Below are 20,039 nucleotides of genomic sequence, written 5' to 3'. Positions count from 1 at the left end.
CGAATAGCCCATTGTGTCCTGAAAGCTACTCATTGCATTGCTTTGCGCACACATTTTTTTGTCCTCATGCAAGGCCTGAGTTGCACCTGAAAGCGTGGCCTTCTCCTCCTGCGCCTCCTCCTGTTCCATCACGTCTGCTGCTGCTGGGTTAGCGTTGACGCCCGGTCCCTGTTTATTGAACCTCTTATCTTTATTACATTTATGACTGCATGGCGGTAAAAAGCATGCTATCCGCACGCTTCTTGTCCTCATGCAAGGCCTGGGTTGTTGTGTCTCAAAAAGCATGGCCTTCTCCTCCTGCGCCTGCTCCTGTTCCATCACGTGTGCTGCTGCTGCTGGGTTAGCGTTACCGGTCCCTTTTCCTGGAACCTCTTCTCTGTATTACATTTATGACTGCATGGCGACAAAAAGCATGTTACCTGTGCAAAGAAACATGACATTTTCCACATTTAAAAGACAGTTTTTCCTTTGAAACTTTACAATCAATTTTCTCAAAAACTATAAGCTCTTTTTCAAATATTTTTTTCCTCTTGTACCCACTCCCAAGGTGCACATACCCTGCTAATTTGGGGTATGTAGCATGTAAGGAAGCTTTACAAAGCACGAAAGTTCGGGTCCCCATTGACTTCCATTATGTTCGGAGTTCGGCGCGAACACCCGAACATCGCGGCGATGTTCGGCGAACGTTCGCGAACCCGAACATCTAGGTGTTCGCCCAACACTACTCCTCGGGTGGTCCTACTCAAAGTCATTACTGTTGCACCAAACACTCACACTATATAGGTGTCCAGAGGTTAGTTATACTTGTATTATTGGTGATTCTGCAGATCATCAATAATCGGGTATATATCTGTATTCTTGGTGATACTGCAGGTCACCAATAATCAGATTCTCTCTGCGTGCTGACACCGATCGTTACAGTAATACATCAATTTGGAATGACACATAGTTCAGGCTTTTCTGAAGACTAGCATTCTTTTCTGTCAGGCAGGAAAGATGGTGGGGCTCTAGAATGGAGTTTTTGTGGCCTTTCATACAGTGGATGGAATTATAATATTGTACATGAAATGTTTGAAATTTATTTTTCGCTAACCTACAATTTTTAAAAATGTAATGCATGCATTTGGAATTACACATATTTCAGGTATCTCTGAGGACTGGTGTTCTTTTCCGCCAGGCAGGAAGGATGGTGTGGCTGTAGAGTGATGTCATTGGCAAGTTGGAATATTTAACGGACCCACCAGGTAATGAATCCATTAGTTATAGTCCCTTTTTACCCCTATAGTTGGTGGGTGCCTTGTGGGGTTTATGTGGGGTGATGGGGAGCTGTTCCTCTCCATGTGCGGGACCATACCATGGGGTTCCCTGGTGCTGCGTTCCATCACCTGAGATTCCGCTTTAGTTAGCTGTGGTTGAATACTTATGATCTTCACTGGTGCGTGCAGCAGTTTATGGATGCATGGTGGTGACGTTATGTGGTTTGTCATCACTCGTAATTTTCCCTTTATTTCTCCTTACGATGGAGACTTATATTTATGCGGATAATACATTTTGAATCTCTTTAACCTGATACTCACGTGTTGCCTGTTGTGTGCAGGCGTGTGGTTTTTTGTCGAGTGTTGCTCGTGCTGGCCGTTCTCGGGTGCGGCGCTCCCCTCCTCACCCCGCCCCGTCCCCCCTCGCTTTGACGTCCCCTCGATGAAGTCTTTCTGACCTCTCTCTTGGTAGGGCGTTGCTTTTTTGGGGGGGCGGATCTGGGGCGCCGCCTCCGTGGACGCCCGGATGGCAATGTGTAGTTTTGCGCTGTTGCGTCCTCCTGGTCGCATGGGCTGCTGTGTCCGCCCTTCCCCGCCCTGAGTTGGAGTGACGCTGTCTGGTCTCTCCTCTGTTCCTCCCAGTGGAGGCTGGGCTGGGGGTGGGTGGTCCCCGCGCGCTGCGATTGGCTGGGCATTGCAATATAGTGTGTAAGGAAGTTGAGGATGCTGTATGTTTTGCACCACACCCACCTGAGGAAACCGGAAGTGTCCGGTGAAACATGTCGTAGGCTAGCGTGGTCTGCCCGGCGTGTGTTTGGTGCTTCCTTGCTGCTCTCCACCACCCTCTCTCAGCCGGACTATACCAGTCATCTTCATTCACTCCAGCTGTGACTTTGCTCGCTACACAGACTGTGATTTGGTGAGAAGCGGACCTTATACAGGACATTATACAACACTGGATGCATCTGCATGGCGTTTGGAAGCCGGACACCAACGATGTGGTACTGTATGCTATAGACTGACAATGTTATGTGAATCATGCAGCTGTGATCTTTAAACATTCACAGCGTCAGCTTGCTTTGCTGGATGACTCTGAGGCACGCATGTGCATCTGTGCTCTTGCTCAAAACCTGCTATGGCTGATGTCATGTGTATCATGCAGCTGTGACTTGTCATTGCATACAGTGTCGGCTTGCTTTACTGGATGTTTTTGAGGCACCCTACAGAGACTGTACCTCTGCTAACCCGCTATGCCATTCTGCTACCAATATTGCTCAAATCTATTGTTGTGGTGTACATTTCCTGGATGATTTTGAGGTACCTTAGGAACTGTGCCTCTCCTAACCTGCTATGCCACCTTGCTACTAATACTGCTGGTAATTTGAACGAATACCGTATATACTCGCAAGCAAGCCGACCCGCATGTAAGCCGACCCCCCAACTTTTACCCGAAAAAACAGGGAAAAAATGATTGACCCTCATATAAGCCGGGGGTAGGAAATGCTGGCCGCGTGATCCCCCCCCAGTGTGTCCCGGTATAGCTAGCATAGTGCCCAGTATGGGTAGGTAGTGCCTCAGTATAGCTAGTAAAGTGCCCAGTACAGCTAGTAAAGTGCCCAGTATAGCTAGTAAAGTGCCCAGTATAGCTAGTATAGTGCCCAGTACAGCTAGTAAAGTGCCCAGTATAGCTAGTATAGTGCCCAGTATAGCTAGTATAGTGCCCCAGTATAGCTAGTATAGTGCCCCATTATAGCTAGTATAGTGTCCCATTATAGCTAGTATAGTGCCCCAGTATAGCTAGTATAGTGCCCCAGTATAGCTAGTATAGTGCCCCATTATAGCTAGTATAGTGCCCCATTATAGCTAGTATAGTGCCCCAGTATAGCTAGTATAGTGCCCAGTACAGCTAGTAAAGTACCCAGTATAGCTAGTATAGTGCCCAGTATAGCTAGTATAGTGCCCCAGTATAGCTAGTATAGTGCCCCAGTATAGTTAGTATAGTGCCCAGTATAGATAGGTAGTGCTCAGTATAGCTAGTAAAGTGCCCAGTATAGCTAGTATAGGGCCCAGTATAGCTAGTATAGTGCCCAGTATGCTAGTATAGTGCCCCATTAGAGCTAGTATAGTGCCCCATTATAGCCATTAGAGCTAGTATAGTGCCCCATTATAGCTAGTATAGTGCCCTATTATAGCTAGTATAGTGCCCCATTATAGCTAGTATAGTGCCCCATTATAGCTAGTATAGTGCCCCAGTATAGCTAGTATAGTGCCCCATTATAGCTAGTATAGTGCCCCAGTATAGCTAGTATAGTGCCCAGTATAGATAGGTAGTGCTCAGTATAGCTAGTAAAGTGCCCAGTATAGCTAGTATAGGGCCCAGTATAGCTAGTATAGTGCCCAGTATACTAGTATAGTGCCCCATTAGAGCTAGTATAGTGCCCCATTATAGCCATTAGAGCTAGTATAGTGCCCCATTATAGCTAGTTTAGTGCCCCAGTATAGCTAGTATAGTGCCCCATTATAGCTAGTATAGTGCCCCATTATAGCTAGTATAGTGCCCCATTATAGCTAGTATAGTGCCCCATTATAGCTAGTATAGTGCCCCAGTATAGCTAGTATAGTGCCCCATTATAGCTAGTATAGTGCCCCGTATAGCTAGTATAGTGCTCAGTATAAGCAGTGCCCACTGCCCAGTATGTGTAGGTGGACCCCCCCCCCCCGCCGCGGCCGCCGCAGCAATTAGCTTACCCGGCGGCTTCCTCTATTACCGTCTCCGTGCAGGCATGTAAATAATTCACAGCAGCTCGCCCCACGACGGCTGCTGTGTGATGAGAGAAGAAGCAGGAGAGCGGCTTCCTGTAGCGGCGATGTGTATCGCCGTTACTATGGGAACCGCTCTCCCTACAGCTTCCTCCCTCATCACACAGCAGCCGCCGTGGGGCGAGCTGCTGTGAATTATTTACATGCCTGCACGGAGACGGGAATAGAGGAAGCCGCCGGGTAACCTAATTGCAGCGGCGGCCGCGGGGGGAGCGGGGCGGGGGGGGGGAGCGGACAGGGGAGGGGACCACAGACCACATCACTCGCAAGCAGGCCGACTCCCCAACTTTTGGCCCACTTTTGGGGGGTCAAAAATTCAGCTTGCTTGCGAGTATATACGGTACGTAGTTTCTGCTGGAACCAATTGAACCACTAATGGGTGATCTTTCTTATACTGAAGAAAACTGACTCCAAGGGGGAGGTTTTGATCATGTACATTCCTTCTGCTGTGCAACAATATGTTCAATAAGAGACACATTGGAGCAATAAGGTCTAATTTGCTGGTACCAGTGTTTATGTGCATTCTTATGCACATACATATATATATATATATGAGGAGAGGTGAGAGTCTGGAGTGAGTTTGGAGTTGTGTGTGAGCGGCGGAGTGATGTGATCCACCACATTGGGCTTTTTAAGATTTTTTCACTTTTGTATGATATAATCAATAAAATTATGATATTTTAATAGATAAATGGTGTTCTTTTGTGTTGTCTCTGGGCAGGGCCGGACTTAGGTTTCACAGCGCCCTGAGCGAAACCTGATTTTGGTGCCTCCCCTTTCAGCCTCTTTGCACGTGCACACACACACATACTTTGCTCCCCCCCCCCCCCCCCTCCCCTGGGCAATCCACCACAAACAAAATTACTTTTTTTTTTTTTAGGCACCACCATAGGTGCCCATATAAATAGAGGCTATAGGTGGAAATCTAGCCACCCACAATGCAAAATGCAGATGCAAACAGTAGGCACTTATTTCCACCCATGTAGCTGCTATTTATATAGGCCCATGGCCCGCATCACAATTGTCAAATGCATGCATACACACACAGCCACACGCACACAATCTATATACACAGCCACCCGCTACACACGCACACAATCTATATACACAGCCACCCGCTACACATGCACACAATCTATATACGCAGCCACCGGCTACACGCGCACACAATCTACATACACAGCCACCGGCTACACGCGCACACAATCTATATACACAGCCGCACACTACACACGCACACAATTTATATACACAGCCACACACTACACACGCACACAATCTATATACACAGCCACACACTACACACGCACACAATCTATATACACAGCCACACACTACACACGCACACAATCTATATACACAGCCACACACTACACACGCACACAATCTATATACACAGCCACACACTTCACACGCACACAATCTATATACACAGCCACACACTACACACGCACACAATCTATATACACAGCCACACACTACACACGCACACAATCTATATACACAGCCACACACTACACACGCACACAATCTATATACACAGCCACACACTACACACGCACACAATCTATATACACAGCCACACACTTCACACGCACACAATCTATATACACAGCCACACACTTCACACGCACACAATCTATATACACAGCCACACACTACACACGCACACAATCTATATACACAGCCACACACTACACACGCACACAATCTATATACACAGCCACACACTACACACGCACACAATCTATATACACAGCCACACACTACACACGCACACCCTACATATACACACACACACACACACACACACACACAATCTATATACACAGCCACACACTACACACGCACACAATCTATATACACAGCCACACACTACACACGCACACAATCTATATACACAGCCACAAACTACACACGCACACAATCTATATACACAGCCACACACTACACACGCACACAATCTATATACACAGCCACACACTACACACGCACACAATCTATATACACAGCCACACACTACACACGCACACAATCTATATACACAGCCACACACTACACACGCACACAATCTATATACACAGCCACACACTACACACGCACACAATCTATATACACAGCCACACACTACACACGCACACAATCTATATACACAGCCACACACTACACACGCACACAATCTATATACACAGCCACACACTTCACACGCACACAATCTATATACACAGCCACACACTACACATGCACACAATCTATATACACAGCCACACACTACACACGCACACAATCTATATACACAGCCACACACTACACACGCACACAATCTATATACACAGCCACACACTTCACACGCACACAATCTATATACACAGCCACACACTACACACGCACACAATCTATATACACAGCCACACACTACACACGCACACTATCTATATACACAGCCACACACTACACACGCACACAATCTATATACACAGCCACACACTACACACGCACACAATCTATATACACAGCCACACACTACACACGCACACAATCTATATACACAGCCACACACTACACACGCACACAATCTATATACACAGCCACACACTACACACGCACACAATCTATATACACAGCCACACACTACACACGCACACAATCTATATACACAGCCACACACTACACACGCACACCCTACACATACACACACACACATCCTAACTTCACTTCACTTTTACCACAAGAAGTTCGAAGACTCATTACATAATTAAGATCTGGAGCCCTCACTTTACAATCCCTTTGCTCCATTATCCCAGCAGAGAGCACCTTTATTGCAAAAGCAGTGAAATGTAGATAAAACTACTTTGAAAAAGCATCTGCAGATATGAAATATCGAGGATGGGAAATGCAGCCTATTATGCAGTAAATAAAGCCTAACTGGCCAAAACACAGAAGAGTGAATACATTCTAGCAGCGGCAGACAGGACATTTAAGACACAGAAGTTCGTAGCAGCCCTCAAGGGGATTACCTCGCCACCTCGGACTACTGTATACATCCTTCAAGCTTGATGGGGCGGGGAGGGGGCTGATAAGGAAGCATTGGCGCTGAAGGTTGAAGAGAAGTATGCCTCCAGGTCCTAGTGCCCGCCGCTGCACCAGACAACAGCCTGCTCGCAAACAGTTTGTCCCCTACTCCTCCGCCTGCTTGTTAATGCGTGAGGGCAGTCAGGGTGACAGGAGCGCCCCCCTGGAAGCCGGCGCCCTGAGCGATCGCTCCGGTCGCTCAGGTCAAAGGCCGGCCCTGTCTCTGGGATATACGCCCTCTTTCTCGCTCCTCTAAAATTTATTACAATGGATTATTAAAAATAATTAAAATTTTAGGTCACAAAAAGCTTTTACTAGTGTTGATCATAATCAGCAAAATTACCATTTCGCTAAATTTCGTGTAAATTTTCGAAATTACGCCTATATGTAATTACGTTTTACAAACTAAATTGATTTTGTAGTCATTAATAATTTTGCATAAAAATGTGCATAATTTCCACGAAATTTTGCGTAATTTTGTGCTGACTTTGGAGGTTAATAGCAAAGCCCCCATACATGCTATTGACACCAAAATTGCTACTTATGGTAAAGGGAATAATGGGTACAAGGTAAAAAAAAAGAATTTTCCAAATAGACCATATAGTCTTTTAACAAAATTGATTTTAAAAATGCAAAGAAAAAATGTTTTTTAAACTTGACAGTTTAAAAACCATTTTTCTTTGCATTTTTAAAATCGATTTTCTCAAAAACTACAATGTATATTTGAAATTTGTTTTGACATTTACCGAATACCAATTTTGGTAACAATAGCACGTATGAGGGCTTTGCTATTACACAAAATTGTGCGAAAATTACGCAAACAATTACGCGGAATTATGAAATACTACTATTACATACAAAATTAAGATTTTCCCTGAAATTTTGCATTATGATTACGATGCAAAAATGCAAATTTTGATATGAAATTTTGCATATGCAAAATTTCGGCCCATCACTGGCTTCTACACCATGTGTGTTGCTTTTTACTAGGAGGGCTTTTCAATCTCTTTTAGTCCCATACACTTTTCTAGTGGTCTTGGGTCACCCTGAGCTGTTTGGGTATTCTGTTGTTCTGGTCCAAACCGTATCCCATAGAGCCATATCAATCCCTGCCATGCACTGATGAGGACCAACATCCCGAAACAGGCTGTCTGCATGTTGGATTGGTGTGGGAGACCACAGCTGCTCACTTAAAGCTGATTAATCACAAATACCTTCTGTTGTACCAAATCAAAGTACACTGAGCCTTGCTTTTTAGTAGGAGGGCTTTTCAGTCTTTTTTAGCAGTGATGGCCTGACCAGTTCTCCAAGAGACAGTTCCCAGCGAACATCGACCATTTGCCTGTTCACTTTAATGCAAAAGTTTTAGTCAAAAATGTGCGTTCACATTTAACATTAAAGTCAATGGTCATAAACTTTAGTGGTTGACAACAAAGGGTATGTTAAGGAGGACAGTGGGATCAATGTTTTTTTTTTTTTTGTTTGTTTTTAAAAAGACCTTGTAGTTTTTGAGAAAATCAAAGTTAAAATAAGAGGAAAAAAGTCCCCATTCAAATGCAGTAAAATGACGGACAATGTATCAACATGTGTGTGTATATATATATGTGTGTGTGTGTGTGTGTGTGTGTGTGTGTGTGTGTGTGTGTGTGTGTGTGTGTGTGTGTGTGTGTTCAGAGTGTGGGATATAAAAGAAAACAACGTGCCCCCCCACTCCTGAGCCTCTTTAACCCCCTTTCCCCCATGCAGGTTGGGATGGCAAGAATGCAGAGCCCCGGTCGCATGGGACTTTGCACCCTGAGTAGTAGTACCTAGAGGGAAGTGCGGGCGGGCCCTGGACCTCTCACCCCCAGGGAATTCACCCCACTGCCTCTAAACTGAATGCTAACTGCAACACACACAATTGCTCACTCCCAGCTAAAGCATTTTCCTACCTTTATCTGGTCAGCAGGCACCAGTCATCCAATCAGGTGTACTGTCATACACCATTTGCCTGCCATACCAAATCGTAGGAATTGCATAAATTAGGCAATTCTCCCACCTGAATTCTACCTAATTTATGCAATTCCTGCTAGATTTGGTATGACAGGCAAAGGGTGTATGACAGTACACCTGATTGGCTGACTAGTGCCTGCAGACTAGCTAAAGGTAGGAAATTGCTTTAGCTAGGAGTGAGCAATTGTGTGTGTTGCAGTTAGCATTCAGTTTAGATGCAGTGGGGGTGAATTAATTGGGGGTGAGAGGTCAAGGGCCCGCCCGCACTTCCCTATAGGTATCGCAGGGTGGTTTGGGGGCCCCAGCCAGTGAGAGAGCCAATGAGTTTATTTTAATCCATAAAATAAAAAGTATCAGGCATCAATGAAAAAAAAATGGACTGACCAGGAGCCAGCATGAGATTGGACAGCAGGAGAACAGTATAGAGTCCAGTGGATCATAGTTGTGGGAAATCGTTTAGGAGTTTGGATGGTGAATTCTAAGTTATTTGCCAAGCTAAAGTAAAATGTATGGTCTGCTGGTTCAACAAACACATAGAACAATACAATGTAAGATTTTTTTTTTCCCAACAAGAGTCTTGTTTCAACTAACAGAACAATAGACACTATTATTGTTTCTCAACAGATACAACAGAGTGCAAATTAAAGGTTGTAGTTTAGCTATGACTATCAAAGACATATCCCTTTGTTAATTAATTAAATAAACATCCATTACATTATTTCCACTGACTTTATTTTTTTTGGCCTTCAAACTACATAATGCTGCCCCTGCACTTTGTATGTGCTCATACTGAGTTGTTGAAGAGGTCAATGTATTTCTGAGATCTATTCCTGTCTTCCTGTTATATTAATGCCACATAAAACTGCCCATGCACTTAGAGTGACGTCATGTAAACAAACTCAAGATTGCCATCTTGTGGCCAAAAAGTAAAACTACATCTTTTATTTTGGGCACAAATCGGTTGCAGCGCTTTTAAATAAAAACCTAAAAACAATAACACCAAAAGCAAGCAGTAATTTAATAAAAGGAAGGAAGCGAAATGCACTAAAAGAGAGAGACAATAAAATTATAAGGTCTTTTCCAAGACCTCGTTGAGCCCTTCGGGAACCAAACTTCTGATAATTTGTATCCAATACATCTCCTGTCGTTTCAGGATCTCAAAGAGGTGTGGAAGAGATGGTGAGAGTGCTTCAATAAACGTGATGTTTAGCAAGTGTGGGTCTTTGTTGTGGTGAGTGCCGAAGTGCCGTGATATGCTGTGCAGGGGAAAATTATTGATAATGTTGCGTTTATGTTGTCCTATTCTAGTACGGATGGTTTGTGTTGTGCGGCCTACGTATTGCAAGTTGCAGGGACATGAGATCAAATAGATTACCTTCTTTGTTTCACATGAGATGGGTTGCTTGATGGGATATTGATTAGAGGTGGTAGATGATGAGAATGTGGTTGTAATATTCACAAATGGGCATGCCAGGCATCGAGGGTTGTTACAAGGAGAAGAACGTGGGGGGGGGGGGGGATGAAGATAGTGTAGGGTCGTCTACATTTGCGGTCGGTTGCGTTTTGAGCCTGCTAGGTGCCAATAGGTTACGAAGATTAGGTGCACGTCTAAACGTGAACTGTGGAGTGTTGGAAATGGAAGATCTCAGGTATGGGTCTGTTGTCAGGATATCCAAATCGCGATTCTAGGATGGACCTGATGTTTTTATGTTGTGCACTGTATCTAGTAATGAAACGTGGGTGTAGGGCGGCAGTATCTGTATTAGGGGAAGTATTGTTCGGAACCTTGGACGGAATAGTGGCTTTATATTTGGCATCTTTTATTAATTTTTGGGGATATTGTCTGTCAAGGAATTTATTGGTAAGGGTAATGGATTGTTCATGATAGTGTCTGGCTTCAGTACAATTGCGATGAATGCGGCGATATTGATTATAGGGTGTGTTTGTGGTCCAGGGGCAATGATGAAAACTGTCAAAATGTATAAAATTATTGGCGTCCACTTTTTAAAAAAAAGTCTTAGTTTTTATGCAGTTGGATTCTATGAAAAGGGTTAAATCTAGGAAATCAATGGTTGTGGGATGGTGTTGTGATGTGAATTCAAGTCCAGCTGGATTTTTATTTAGGAATTCTAGAAAGGACGGTATGGATTTTGGATCCCCTCGCCAAATGAGAATAAGGTCATCAATATATCTCTTATATAATACTATGTTATGTCTAAACGGATGGTCGGGGGTGAAGAGGATATGTTCAAGGTAGCCCATGGATAAATTGGCGTAGGAAGGTGCAAATGAGCTGCCCATGGCTGTTCCGGTGCCTTGATGATAGAAATTGTCCAAAAAGGAAAATGTATTGTGGTTAAGGATGAAATCTGCGCAATGTACAATGAAATGTTTTTGGGAGGTGGGCAAGTTGGAGTCTTGACTTTAAAAATGACTGAGAGCTGCTGAGGCCAAATGTGTGGCTTTCAGACTCTTAAACAAAACAGATCATTATGACAAATTAGACATTGACCCAACATCTGACTACAATAAAATACTCAAAACATTCATTAATGAGGCCTTCTTATCCGGCATGTTAACTAAAAATGAACGTAATTTTATTATAAACCAACAGCCCAAGACGCCTTTCTTTTATTATATTATATATAGATAAACATTTGCAAATACATGTACAGACCCTCCCTTCATATCTCAAAGACTCCCAGCACCTCATTCAACTCCTCAAACATCAAAACTGGGACACAGACTTTTATTGACTATCATGCGTTGTATCATTCCTCTATACTAATATTCCCCACACATTTGGCCTAGCAGCTCTCAGTCATTTTTTAACTCAAGACTCCAACTTGCCCACCTCCCAAAAACATTTCATTGTACATTGCTTACATTGCTTCCAACCAAAAATATGGCCGCCACCTATGATGCGACCTTTTTCACTGCACTCTCCATACATGTATATTAGGTTTCCACCAAAGAAATGGCTGCCACCACTAATGTGACGTTAACGTCGCACCCGCCCCCATTTTGTGTTTGGCTGGTGACTATGGGGGCGTGTACGCTGCATGCGTGTCGCGCTCCCATTGGCCACTTGCTAGACATAGCTTTTTTATATATAGAACTCAACATGAAGCCCGTCCTCACAGAGGCACTCACACGCTTTATGGACCTGAACCAGGTAAGAGGCTACTCTTGGCAGAGAGCCCGCTGATTGCTTTTTTTGTGTCTGCAAAGGATACATGACGTAGCACTTTAGACCCTTTCTATTGAATGTGATAAGCACAGCACTTTTGCCTATGGACAATCTTTTAAGCATTGCACTTTTATCCTATTGTCTAGTTCTTTGCACAGTCCAATTACTCCAAAAGGCAATATGATTCACGTGATACTTTCTAGTTGCTTCGCATAAACTTGTATTCGCATTTCTATATTTTTGAGCTAATGGTCCATATCTGTGGCTTATTGATATGCATGCTTGTAGATGCATGCAGTTTCCACAACACAAGGTTTTTTTTATCTGAAAAATACAGAGTTGCTTCGCTTAAATTTGAATTCGCATTTTTATATTTTTGAGCTAATGGTCCATATCTGTGGTATATTGATTTGCATGCTTGTACCTGTTACAGTTTTATATGCTCCTGTACTGCCTGACTGTTGACCGCGAAACGTGTTGCGATTTTATGGAGCTGTGAATAAATTGTAATTTTTTTACTCTGCATTTGAGTATATGTCCACTACCAGAGGGAGGTAAGTCCACCTCGACTTTCCTCTTTTTAGCATTTTTAGAACATTGTTTTACTCTGCTTGGCTCCTCTGTTCGTACATATTACAGCACGATTAAGTCCACCCCTGGTGGAGGGGTTCTTTCCCCATTTTCCTATCTATAGAGAGCGACTTTTATACCTGAGTGGGGTCAGGTACTAATACTCCCCACCTGCCTGTCAAGTGGTTACCTGATGGTTACCCACCTTTGTAAGTATAAGAACCTTTGACATTACATTATATATTGAGCTTACCAGACAATATTGCACTATTGGGCTCTTGGTGTCCTCTGTTTTGTTTTTACAACTACTGCGATTGTTGCCACATTAAGTTGCAGGCACAGCACCACTCGTGTTTTTTCTACCACTGTATTTTAATAGTACTACTGCATTTCTCTGTGTGTGACACTACACAGAGCCCACTGACACCCAGAGCTGTGTACATTACTGCAATTGTTGCCACATTAAGTTGTAGACATAGGGCTTGATTCACAAACCCGTGTTAACTGTGAGCATGGGTGTGCTAAACAGTAAGCACGTGAAGTGCCGCTCCTGTGCATTATTTATCACTTGTTGCAGGCACAGTACCCCAAATAAAAAAAATGACAGGCAGAGCCCTCTCCCCCCCCCCCCCCCAGAGGACACGTGCCATCAACACCCAAAATACAGAGGACATAGTTGACTGGCTTACACAGCACACCCCATCTTCTACACCTTTTACATGGAACCTTCATGCACCATCCTCCTCCTGCTCTGATGCGGGCACCCCATAATAACCCCATAATAACTTATTACCACTCGCCCGGCAGCTACCACCACAACTAGCACCACAACAGCTGCTCCACTTGATATGTCAGAGGAGTTATTCACACATTTGCGTGATGAATTTAGTGGTGCACAACCATTATTGGCAGAGGATGAAGGCGATAAGGATGTTACACCACCTGATATGTCTCAGCCAGGCATCAGTACACACCTGGACGTAATGTGTGAGGGTGATGATGTAGTACCCATTGTGGGTTCCTTTTTGGAGGTGTCTAATACAAATGAAGCAGTTGATGATGATGAAGATGTGTCCATGGATCTCATGTGGGTGCCCGCAAGAAGAAGTGAAAAACAGGGGCATAGTTTAGATGGGGAGACAGAGAGGAGTAGGAGACGAGTTGTAACTAGCAGGGGGAGCTCATCAAAAGGAGGTAGTGGCACTGTCAGACAGCATGTATCGGCACCTGGAGCCAGCCAGCCAACATGTCCTTCAACACCTGCTGTTGCCACCACCAGAATGCCGTCATTCCAAAGCTCACAAATGTGGATTTTTTTCTGTGTCTGCTGCAGATAAAAGCATTGCCATTTGCAACCTCTGCCCTAGGACCCTGAGTCGTGGGAGGTCTAACACCCACCTAGGCAAAGGCACATGATCTCACATCACAAACACCTATGGGATGAAAACATCAGGAAAAGCAGCACACAAACTCAAAGCCACCCTCCTCCTCCTGGTCCAGCAGCCTATTCAGCCACGTTAACCTCTGCTGTCCTTGCCCCCTCTCAAACCCCCATACTCTCCGCCACCTCTCACCTTGATCTGTTCCTGCTTATCTGCCCAAAGTCAGGTGTCTGTCAAGGAAGTTTTTGAGTGAAAGAAGCCAATGACTCAGAGTCACCCCCTTGCCCGGACAGCTGGCTTTTCGGAAATGTTAGCCCGCCAGCTTTTACCATACAAGCTGGTGGAGTCTGAGGCCTTCAAAAAAATTGTTGCAATTGGGACACCGCAGTGGAGGGAAGAAACTTTTTCGCCAAAAAGGCAATCCCTAACCTGTATCATCATGTGAAAAGACAAGTCGTGGCATCTCTGGCACAGTGTTGGGGCAAGTGTCCATCTGACCACTGATAACTGGTCTGCAAAGCACGGTCAGGGCAGGTTTATCACGCACACTGCACATTGGGTAAACCTTTTGATAGCTGCCAAGCAAGGAATGCATGGGTCTGCAGTGGAGTTGGTGACACCACCACGACTTGCAGGCAGGCCTGCTGCCACATCCTCTTCTCCTCCTACTCCTCCTCCATCCTCTTTGCTATCCTCCTTGGCTGAGTCCTCCTCTTCTGCTGCTGCGGCTTTCTCTATGAGTACAACAATGCCATTCTGGGCCTGACTTGCCTGCAAGCCCAGAGTCACACCAGACAAGGACTTCTAGCCAATCCGAATGAACAGGTGAATCAGTGGCTGACCCCGCCCCAACTGGAGATAGTCAAAGTTGTGTGTAACAACGGAAGCAATCTGTTGGCGGCATTGGATTTGGGAAAGGTAATTTCCCCTACAAGGCACATGTGTTGAATCTTACTATACAATGCTTTGTGTCTAGTCTAGGCAGTGGTGCTCGGATAATTTCTGTGATCACGGAATAGCCAAGATTCATGAGCACTTTTTCACTAGCCGACTTCCAAATCCGAATCCGTGATCGATTCTGGATCACGGAAATCGGCCACTGAAATTCCATGATTGCAAATATTTGGAATGCGGTTACGGCCGTGATTGCAGTGGAAATCTGTGATTAGGTCGTGATTGGGCGGAAATGGGCAGAATTGACATCCCTGGGCCAATCAGAGGCCCCCAGCCAGGCCCTAGCAACCAATCATAGGAGGGGGGCCATTTCCAGATCTCCATCCTTGCGAGACTCTATGGCACTGAGAGGCAGGGGTGCTCAGATAGTACTTTAAAAAATCTGAATTGATCCGGGTCCGGATATCCAGATATCCAGATCCAGTTCAGATATCCGAATCTGACCTTTTAGATATCCGCGTGAACGCGGATATCCGAACGCATTATCCGCAGATATCCGACCTATTCAGATATCTGCATGAAAAATGGAATTTAGCAGCAACTACATGCACAGTCTCTGTGGCGCAATTGGTTAGCGCATTTGGCTGTTAACCGAAAGGTTGGTGGTTCAAACCCACCCAGGGACGTCCTTGCCTGTTGTGTTCAACAGCTGTCTGGAGAGAACCCCAGATAGCCATTTAGCAGCAACTGCATGCACAGTCTCTGTGGCACAATTGGTTAGCGCAGTTGTCTGTTAACCGCAAGGTTGGTGGTTCAAACCCACCCACAGCCTTGCCTATTGTGTTCAACAGTTGTCCAAAAAGAACCCCAGATAGCCATGTAAAAATCATATCTCAGGCAATTTCGGTATTCCGCCGGATTGAAAAAGCAATTCCATTCTGACGGAACGGAATGACCAATTTCCACCTGGAATCACGGAAGATACAATTCCGCGGAAAGCGGTGACCATCCCTACTAGAGAGAGAATATACATGGCTATCTGGGGTTCTCTTCGGACAACTGTTTAACACAAAAGGCAAGGCTGTCCCTGGGTGGGTTTGAACCACCAACCTTTCTGTTAACAGACAAATGCGCTAACCAATTGCGCCACAGAGACTGTGCATACAGTTGCTGCTAAATGCTTTTATGGGGATGTATGTGTGTCTTTTGGAGGGAGGAAGTAAGTCTGCTCCAAGAAGTTTAACACCACTTTTTCCTACAGCGAAGCATTCACTGTGTGGTAGTATAGTGGTGAGCATAGCTGCCTTCCAAGCAGTTAACCTGGGTTCGATTCCTGGCCAATGTATGAGAGCTTGCTTTTGACATCCTACAAATCCCTGGAAGACAAGATCCATAAACAGGGAAGAGGAGGAGGTGGAAGGTTTTTTACTATGTAATTGATTTCGGATCCGGATATCTGAAATATCCACGGATATCCGTGTCATGCGTCCAAATATCCACAGATAGCTATTTGGATTTAAAAAAAATCCGGAATCCAAATTGGATAGCATAAAAAAGTTTGGATATCAGGGTTACCCAGATCCCTGCTGAGAGGATCATCTCCAGGCCATATTGTACATCAGCAAGAGTGTTTGCAGTCCTGATATTGCCCTTATACTGTATCTGATACTTGTATTAAGCTAGAAAGCTAGCCTGTGAGTGATTACTTAAGTTAGTTATAGTCAGTGTAGTTGTCAGTGAGAGAGTGTACTGATTGCTGTGCTTAGTGCAGGCAGGCAGGTTCAACTTCACACTGATTCTACTGCTCTATTACTGTATACTTGTTAGCTAGCTAAGCCAGCCAGCCAGTGATCAACTTCAGTTAGTTGCAGTCACTGCCACAGTTGTTCAGTCACTAAGTTTAGTAAGTGACCTTGTACTTTGCCTCTAGCGTGCAGCCGGTTAGCTTGCTGTGTGCATAGTGCAGACAGACCATGGTGCTGTCCACTGATTTTTGTGTTCTATTTTACTGTTTTCAGTATTTTGTTTTTGTTTTTTCTTTTCTGAAAAATAAATCAAAGCCCCCTGTTATATTCTGTCTGTCCCCAGGCCCACACACATGTAATTGACTGTAAAAATCAGCACACTTTCTCCACCTCAAAATTTTGTGCATAGTATACAACATGTCTGGCAGAGGTCGTGGGTGTGGCAGAAGAGGGAGTGCCATTGCCTCCACCACTTCTGGGACTGGTCCACTGCCAGGGAGAGGGCGCTCAGCTGTAGGGGGTGCAGCAGAGAGGTGTCCATCAGCAGCACAGCCTGTGCCGAGTCAGCCGACACCGGTGTCACCCATTTTCAGCACCTTGGGTCGCCGTGTGGTCATTCAGAAGATAGATTCACAGGCATTGATTGACATGATTACGGAGGAGCATCCCATCATTACATTATCCCAGACCTTCGCTGTGAGCAGCACTCCCAGCAGCAGCAGCCCCACGCTTGCTGTGACATCCACCCATGGATGGGAGCCACAGATGCATGTAATTTTTTGGGCAGCATTATCATGCTTTGGTACCACCAGTGAGGTGTCATGGTCGTTATGTGCTGCCGCACTGACCGCTTTAGTCCTCATCCTGCTGCCGGTGATGTTCTACTTCACTACTAAAGTCTGTGTTCCCACCGCCAGCCGCCACGGACAACTCTGCTGCCAAGTCATTGCTGCAAGGCAAAAAAAAAAAAAACATTTACAAAGACCTCTCTGGGTGTTTTTGTGGCATCAGCCACTCATCCTCCTCCAGTAATACCATCACCGCCAGGTGCCATTGGGACTCACCTTCACCTCTGTGATTGCTTAAAGTGTATTTTCCTGTTTAAAACCATTTATTACCAATTAATAGCCGCATTTAAAGTGTTGATTTAACTTTAACCACTTGAGGACCACAGTGTTAAACCCCCTTAAAGACCAGGCCTTTTTTTTTGTAAAATTGGCCAAGCTGCAGGGCCACACAACACAGCACACAAGTGATTCACCCCCCCCCCCCCATTTCTCCCCACCAACAGAGCTTTCTGTTGGTGGGGTCTGATTGCACCACAAGTGTTTTTTTTTTAAATAAATATTTATGTGTTTTTTATCAAAACAGTGTATTTTTTTTATCTCCCCTGCAGTGGCCACTCCCTCTCCCTGCCAGCCTATCACTGTGATCGGCTGTCATAGGCTTCAGCCTATGACAGCCAATCACTTCTGGGCCAATGGAGGGGAAAGCCATCAATGAGTATCTGTATGAGTACAGTGCTAGGACAGGCCATAGGGAGCCTGGGGTTACTGGACAATCATGCACAATGCCTGCAGGCTCATGCGTCCTTTTGAGGAGGTGACAAACCTAGTAAGTCGCAGTGAAGGCACCATCAGCGACCTGATCCCATATGCTTTCTTTCTGGAGCGTGCCCTGTGAAGAGTGGTAGATCAGGTTGTAAAGGAGTGTGACCAGGAAAAGCTGTGGGCACCATCACCACCACCAGAACCAGACTTGTCATCGACACCTGTTGTACCTGCAGCAATGCAGAGGGAGGAGGAAGAGGAGTCAGAGGAGGAAGGTGGCTTTGAGGAGGAGGTGAAAGAATAACCACAGCAGGCATCCCAGGGGGCTTGTTTCGAGTACCTGTGGTGTTGTACGTGACTGTGGGGAGGAGGAGACATTCCGTGACATCAGTGAGGAAGAGGAGATGGCTTGCTCAGCATCCATCCTTGTGCAAATGGGGTCTTTCATGCTGTCTTGCATGTTGAGCGATCTGCGTATAAAAAGGCTCAAGGTGAACAACCTGTACTGGGTGGCAACGCTACTAGACCCTCAGTATAAGCACAAAGTGGTGTAACTGCTACAAAATCACAATAAGTCAGAAAGGATGCAGCAGTTGCACAACAGCCTGCAAAGTACGCTTCACACTGTGTTAAAGGGTGATGTCCCAGCACGATGGGAAAGAGGTGCCAGTAATCTCCTCCTCCTCCCACGGCCACGCTGGCAAAGACAGGACGCTTTACCAATGTGATGGTGATGTTGGACATGCACAGTTTTTTTAGTGTGATACATCGCCACAGCCCTTCGGAATCCACCCTCAGTGAATGGCTCGACCGACAGGTAGCGGACTACCTGGCCTTAACTGCAGATATCGACACTCTGCGGAGCGATGAACTCCTGGAATACTGGTTGCACAGGCTTGACAATTTGCCATCGAACTTCTGTCTTGCCCCGTCTCAAGAGTTCTGTCAGAAAGGACCTTCAGTGCAGCAGGAGGGATTGTCATTGAGATGAGAAGTCACCTAGGTCAAAAAAGTGTTGACTACCTGACCTATATTAAAATGAATGAGGCATGGATCCCAGAGGGTTACTGCCTGCCGGAAGACTTGTAAATCATTCCCCATATAGCTGTATATCCTCTCTGTGGCTGCTACAAAACCTAATGTTTCTGGCATGTGACTGTGCATGCCCAATGTTTCTGGCCTCTCTGGTGCTACACAGTTGCTGCAAAAACCAAAAAAGAGGCATGTACATTATGTCAATTTCCTTTTGTGATTAAGCCCTTGTCGTGGTGAAGGGGCTTGCGTATCACAATGAAGCAATTACCTATATGAGTGTGTTGGGGGCATACCCAAGATGATAAGGTTGGTGCTGTAATGTGAACAGACCAAATTCAATTGGCTGGATACGTTTTGGCAAAACCTTTTTTATGTTAACCTCAGGCGAACATTCAATAGAACTTACTAGGCTAACACTGGGCCCAAACTGCAGAACCAGTGTTTTTCTGGGTAGTTTTACTGTCATTAAACTACCTCAGTCTGACCATAGGGGCTGGATAACTGCCATTGCCTGCACTCTCGCAAACGTGCGC

The 20,039-nt window shown here is 45.2% G+C and overlaps 1 non-coding gene across 1 annotated transcript; it reads left to right on the top strand.

The window, feature by feature from the left end:
* The first annotated feature begins 15,788 nt into the window (after nt 1-15,788).
* Nucleotides 15,789-15,862, top strand: TRNAN-GUU (transfer RNA asparagine (anticodon GUU)). The gene has a single exon. It is a non-coding gene; the product is annotated as a tRNA-Asn (tRNA).
* Nucleotides 15,863-20,039: the final 4,177 nt, after the last annotated feature.

This window comes from Hyperolius riggenbachi, chromosome 9 (assembly GCF_040937935.1).
Source record: "Hyperolius riggenbachi isolate aHypRig1 chromosome 9, aHypRig1.pri, whole genome shotgun sequence".
Classification (NCBI taxonomy): domain Eukaryota; kingdom Metazoa; phylum Chordata; class Amphibia; order Anura; family Hyperoliidae; genus Hyperolius; species Hyperolius riggenbachi.
Note: the sequence above shows the minus strand (reverse complement) of the source record. Positions and strands in the feature narration are given on the sequence as shown.